Source organism: Kogia breviceps, chromosome 15 (assembly GCF_026419965.1).
Source record: "Kogia breviceps isolate mKogBre1 chromosome 15, mKogBre1 haplotype 1, whole genome shotgun sequence".
Lineage (NCBI taxonomy): Eukaryota > Metazoa > Chordata > Mammalia > Artiodactyla > Physeteridae > Kogia > Kogia breviceps.
In genome coordinates, this window is record NC_081324.1 from 15,164,001 (window position 1) to 15,170,000 (window position 6,000).

Below are 6,000 nucleotides of genomic sequence, written 5' to 3' on the forward strand. Positions count from 1 at the left end.
TATCTGTTTCTTTCTCAGTCTCTGTTTCTCTGGCCTTCACTCTGTTGTACAGTATTATCTTCATTTACTCTTTGCCTGTTTCTAGTCTAGATTTTACCCTATCCATTGAGTTTTTCAATTATAATCGCCATGTATTTTTTATTTTTCAGCTTTCCAATTGCTTATTTTCCATATACTCCTGTTCTTCATTCATTTATGGTTGGTTATTGTTTTGTCATATTTTGTTAATGTCTATGAATGATTTTTCTTCAAGGGCCTTTAAAGATCCTAAACATAATGAGTTTAAAAATTCTTTTATTTAGTTATATTATTTTAATTTCAAATTGAATGAATGATGAAATTGATCTTCCTGATAAAATTTGCACAAAATTTTATTTTTCTGCTTAGAGTTCAAGTTTGCGATTTTGTTTTCTAAGCTCCTGTTTTGTGGGAAGTTTCTCTCTGTCTCTCCTAGTTCTGCTACTGTCTTTCCCGGCTCCCCACATCTCCATAGCAGACAATTCAGAACTGGGTCCTACAAAAACCTCAGGGGTATTTCAGAATCAGGCAACAGCTCAGCTCAGGTCCTCTTAAAAGGATGTGTCTATGTCTTCCCACCTTCCTCCCTGGACATCAGCTATGAAAAAACAGAAACCTTGTCACCTGTTGTGGCAGCTTTTTCCAGCCTTTCGTTTTTCACGTGGGGGAAGCTCTGCTTTTAGGCAGAGACCCTGTTCCCATTTCCCTGCCATATAGCACTCTCTACCCCTGTAGTCCCTGGGGAACCGTACCCCAGACCAGCACCGCCTACTTATGGCCAAGAGCCCAGCAGGCCAGCACGACTTGTGTTTGGTGCAGAGGCGCTGGTAATGAGGGAAAAGTCTTCAAATCCTGAACAATCAGTGCCGCCGAAGCCCAACCCTCTTCCCATTTTGGCAGACTCTCCCCGGGCTCTCAGATCGCATCAGCAGTCCCAAATGGCACTTCCTTATGGGTCTTCCCTTCCCGCCAACAAAATACGCCCTTCTTTAATATCACTCTGCTGGAACCCTGATCTTCTCTATGCAAAAGTTAACTAGACTTCCCTAATTCCACACACACTGCAGCTGTGAAAAATTATATGTAAGGGAAGGAGGAGTCACAAGTGTGATTTCATATTTGTAGCTGTCTCTGGTTCCAAGATGGTGGAAACCTTTCTTAAGGACCAAATCCAATGTCAGTGAGACAGAGAGTCTCTGAGGTCTTCATTGTAATTCTCCACAGATATCTGAGTTGCTATTTTGTTGTATTTATTTTTTAATTTTATTTCTATATTTGATGTTAGCTACTGAAACTTGTCATAGCTAACGACATTAGCCTTTGTCCAACACTGGGAAATTAAAGGAGTACATTTATTAATGTCTTATTGAGACTTTTTTCTTTTTTTTTCGTTTTGGCTGCGTTGGATCTTCGTTGCTGCATGCCAGCTTTCTCTAGTTGCAGAGCAGGGGCTACTCTTCACTGCAGTGCATGGGCTTCTCACTGCAGTGGCTTCCCTTGTTGCGGAGCACAGGCTCTGGGCGCGTGGGCTTCAGTAGTTGTGGCTCGCGGGCTCTAGAGCACAGGCTCAGGAGTTGTGGCGCACGGGCTTAGTTGTTCCACGGCCTGTGGGATCTTCCCAGACCAGGGCTCGAACCCGTGTCCCCTGCATTGGCAGGTGGGCTCTTAACCACTGAGCCACCAGGGAAGCCCCTATTTAGACATTTTGACAAGGATATTCATTTTTTCTCAAGAAAGCAAGAGCTTTGGTGTTTACTACAAGTCATTTGATAAACCCCTCAGCAAGTAAAAATATATTTAAATTCCACAAAGAGGTCTCACTTTCATATACTGCGGGGACCAGCATTGAATCCTATTGAGTGCGGACCCTTTATTAATTCCCAAGGTCCCACTAAAACCACCAAGGGAACTTTGTATTATACTTGACGCTAAAAAATAGGACATGGTGGAAGGATTTATTTTTTAATTTAAAATAATAGTATTTAGATTCCACATGTAAATGATATCATACAGTATTTGTCTTTCTCTGTCTGACATTTCACTTAGCATAATGCCCTCCAAGTACAACCATGTTGCTACAAATGGTGAAATTTCATTCTTTTTTATGGCTGAGTAGTATTCCATTGTCTGTCTGTCTCTATCCATATATATATATATATATACACACACCACATCTGCTTTATTCATTCATCTGTTGATAGACACTTAGGTTGCTTCTATATCTGAACATTGAGGTACATGTATCTTTTCAAATACAACAAACTAGTGAATATAGTTTAAAAAAAAAAAGCAGACTCACAGACATACAGAGCAAAGTAGTGGTTACCAGTGGGGAGGGGGAAGGGGGAGGGGCAATACAGGGGTAAAGGGCTAAGAGATACAAACGGTATAAAATGAGCTACAGGACATAATGTACAACACAGGAAATATAGCAAATATTTTACAATAACTATTAATGGAGATTATAACGTTTAAAAATTGTGAACACTATATTATACACCTGTAACATATAACATTGTACAGCAACTATACTTCAATAAAAACAAAATGAAGCATGGACTTCCCTAGCGGTCCAGTGGTTCAGACTTTGCCTTCTAATGCAGGGGGTGCGGGTTTGATCCCTGCTCAGGGAGCTTGTTAGAAATGCAGAATTTCAGACCCTACCCCCGGCCTCCTGAATCAGAATCTGCATTCTAACAAGATGCCCAGGTGATTCCTATGCAGAGTCAAGGTTTGGGAAGCACTGACTGAGGGACACCTATACAGGTAGGGAACAAAGTGCCCCCCACCCCGGCCCCCAGTTTCTCCATACGCTGCCCCAGGTACCCCTCCCAGATGTTGACTGCTGTAGGCAGGGAGGAATTTGGCGAGATTGCTCCAAGGAGGAGGTGAGTGAAGAAGGCTGCTCTCCGGGAAAGGCATTTGCCCTATGGTAAAGGCCAGGTGGGTAAATCAGGTTCCAGACGTTCTGGCAGCTGAGAGAGCTGGGATGCAGGGATCTCCTGCCCTAGAAATATCCTCCACAAGAGGAACTCTTGACCTGCTTCATGGACACCCTGTCCCACGCAGGGTAACGAAGCTGCTCTCAAGCCAGCGAGGTCTCGGCTGCCCACTGGAGTCACCTGGGAGCTTTAAAACTGCAGCATCGGGTCCCACCTGCAAGGACTCTCTTTCAAACGGTGTGGGACAGGACCTGGAAACCCTGATTCTTCAAAGTGCCCATGTGGTTCTAATGGGTGGCCAGGACTGAAAACCACTGAGGAAGAAAACTTAGAAAAATTAATATAGAAACTCAAGTTAGAAATGCAAAACTCTAGGCCTACTCTAGCTGCTTCCTTCGCACTGCTGGCCTCTTCCTCCTCCTCTTCCTAACTCCCCGCTTGGCAAAAGCTGGAAAGAGTGACGGAGGGAAGAAGAATGTGGCTCCAAAGTGCAGTGGAGGCTCCAAGAGCTTCGGTCCTGGTGGCAGACATCCTGTCACATCTGTCACGGCCACAGGGCCTGGGTTCAAGTGAGAGGCCTTTCTGACGGGAAAACCCAGCAGGGCCCTGGAGGGGACCTGGTGCGGTTCCTGCGGACCCAGGGCACCCAGCTTAGAGCAGGGAAGAACTATAGCAGCTGTGTGGCACTCTACTCCCACACTGATTCTCCTGGATCTTTCTATCTTCGGCTATTTGTTTTTCAAGTTTCCTCTTAAACCCCTTAATCTCCCTTTTACGTTTTAGCTGTCAGAGCCCCGCTGGGATTCCCATTTTGTAAGTTCGTATCACTTGCCTGAGTGATACAAACTGGTTATTTTGAGTTTTTTATTTAACCAATTTCAGACTGAAATTTAAACTAGCTAATCCATCAAAAGCCACTTACCTGCACACATGTGGGTGTGTGTGTGGCAGCAGGGTGGGTTGGTGGCAGGTATTTTGCATAAATCTGTTTTCAGCAGGTCGTGGGCATGAGAGCTGTGCAAGTGCTGCATCAACTCCGACATAATCCCTGCCGTGTAACCAAAGCAAAAGTGTGATTCCGAAGACTTGAGTAACTCCCACTCTTCCAAACTTGATTTTTCTATCTCAGCTATTCGGGCATCCGTAAAGACCCCACAGGTAAGGCCTTGAGCTTTTTCACAAATTCATGACTAAAATGTAAATACTCCTGAGAGGTAGACAATAAGCCCCTATTAGTTACTACTGTTTGCATATTCGTTTAGGAGCTATGTCCTCAAGGCATGAGATCCCAGAGAGGCCACCTCAGGCCCCAGAGCACCTGAGAGAACCAAAGAACATTGAGAAGTGGAGTAGAGAGGGTGTCCAGAGGATTTTCTTCTCTGTTTTGTGGTGTTGCTTGTTTTACATTCTGTAAAAGGCAAAACTATGGAGACAGGACCAAGATCAGTTGTTGCTAGAGGTCGGGGGAGGGATGGATGAAAAGGCAGAAGACGTTTAGGGCAGTAAAGCTATTCTGTATGATACCACAACGGTGAATACGTGTCATGACACACGTGTCAAAACTCGTAAGATGTACAACTCCAAGAGTGAGCCCTGTAGAGACACAGATGTAGAGAACAAACGTATGGACACCAGAGGGGGAAAGTGGAGGGCGGGAGGCAGTGGGGGTGTGATGAATTGGGAGACTGGGATTGACATGGATACACTGATGTGTATAAAATGGATGACTAATAAGAACCTGTTGTATAAAAAAATAAGTAACATAAAATTCAAAAAAAACCAAAACAGTGAGCCCTGATGTAAACTATGGAATTTGGGTGATAACTTCGTGTAATGTAGGTTCATAAATGTAACAAATATACTACCATGCTGGCTTTGATAGTAGGGGAGGTTGTGCGTTTGTGGGGCAGGCAGGAACGTCTAGTACTTTCTATTCAATTTCGCTGTGGACCTAAAACTGCTCTAAATTGTTCCAAAAAATTCCTGCCATATAGCAAAAGCTAAACACCTGTAGGGAGACGATTACATCTGACAAGAGGCATGTAGTGGATAGTGTTTGGGTGAGGACTGAAGGGAAAGAAGCCCAGAGAAAACTCTACAACAGAAGGCTTCGCCACCAAGATCACGTGGCAAAGGGCCTTCCCCTCTCCTACATCTTCCTGAAGCTTCATGTGGCTAAAAGCAAAGGCTCTGGGGGCAAATGTCCCCGTCACCGATATGTCTGCAACAATGCAGGGAAGCAGATTTAAAATCCAGAGAAAATGTAGGTAGAATTCACGGCCAAAAATGATAGGGAAGAATGCTCAAGAGGATTTGGGAGCTTAAAAAATAAACAAATTCTAAGTGGTCAAACTCCAGTGATCTTGGGGAAGAAAGCGTAAAGCCCTGTTTGATGAAAACCAAGCATCGAACAAATCCTTCACCCACCTGGACACTCATTCTGGACATAAGGAAACTGAGTCTCATCACTTACATGCTACGTATCTAGTAGGTGGAGGCAAGGCTTAAACCACGGTGACTCCAGATCCTTTTTCCACTGCGCCACCCGTCCCCAGGCCTCTCACTGGAAACTAAGGGGACTGCTGAACCCACAGAGTGGGGATGGACGGATCTCCGCCTGGATTTTCAGGATGCGACTAAACAGACCGACCAGTGTGCTGGGTCAGAGGCTACTTAGTAAGACGAGGCACAGAAGCAGAAACCAGGAGACGGTCAATCAAGACAGCTGGCATCGGCTGGGTGTGGGAGATGGAGGGGCGAGGGTGGCACATAGAAACAGTGCATGTCTGGCTTTTTCCTACCATGCAATCTGCAAATGACTTCATGAAGACGAAATGGAAGGTGTGAACAGTCAAGCATCCCAATCACATTTCCTCCCGACTGATCTGTGCGGACGTTTCTCAGTGGTCTTCAACCCTGGCCGCATGAGTCACCTGGGGCGTTTTCAATAGAGCAGATGCCAGCCTTGCTTCCCTTTAGTTAAAGGTTCTTCTACCTGGCTTACTTAAAAGTCAGACTTCTTCACTTCACAAGAATGTTT

The 6,000-nt window shown here is 44.8% G+C and overlaps 1 protein-coding gene and 1 long non-coding RNA gene across 2 annotated transcripts in view; both read left to right on the forward strand.

The window, feature by feature from the left end:
• The window catches only part of LMAN1 (lectin, mannose binding 1), a 240,022-nt gene that overhangs the window by 133,718 nt on the left and 100,304 nt on the right, over window positions 1–6,000 (forward strand). The gene's annotated exons all lie outside the window — the stretch shown is intronic.
• The window catches only part of LOC136792750 (uncharacterized), a 51,699-nt gene that overhangs the window by 38,920 nt on the left and 6,779 nt on the right, over window positions 1–6,000 (forward strand). Inside the window, exon 3 of the long non-coding RNA XR_010837090.1 lies at window positions 3,956–4,118. This is a non-coding gene — a long non-coding RNA (uncharacterized lncRNA). The remainder of the gene's footprint in view (window positions 1–3,955; window positions 4,119–6,000) is intronic.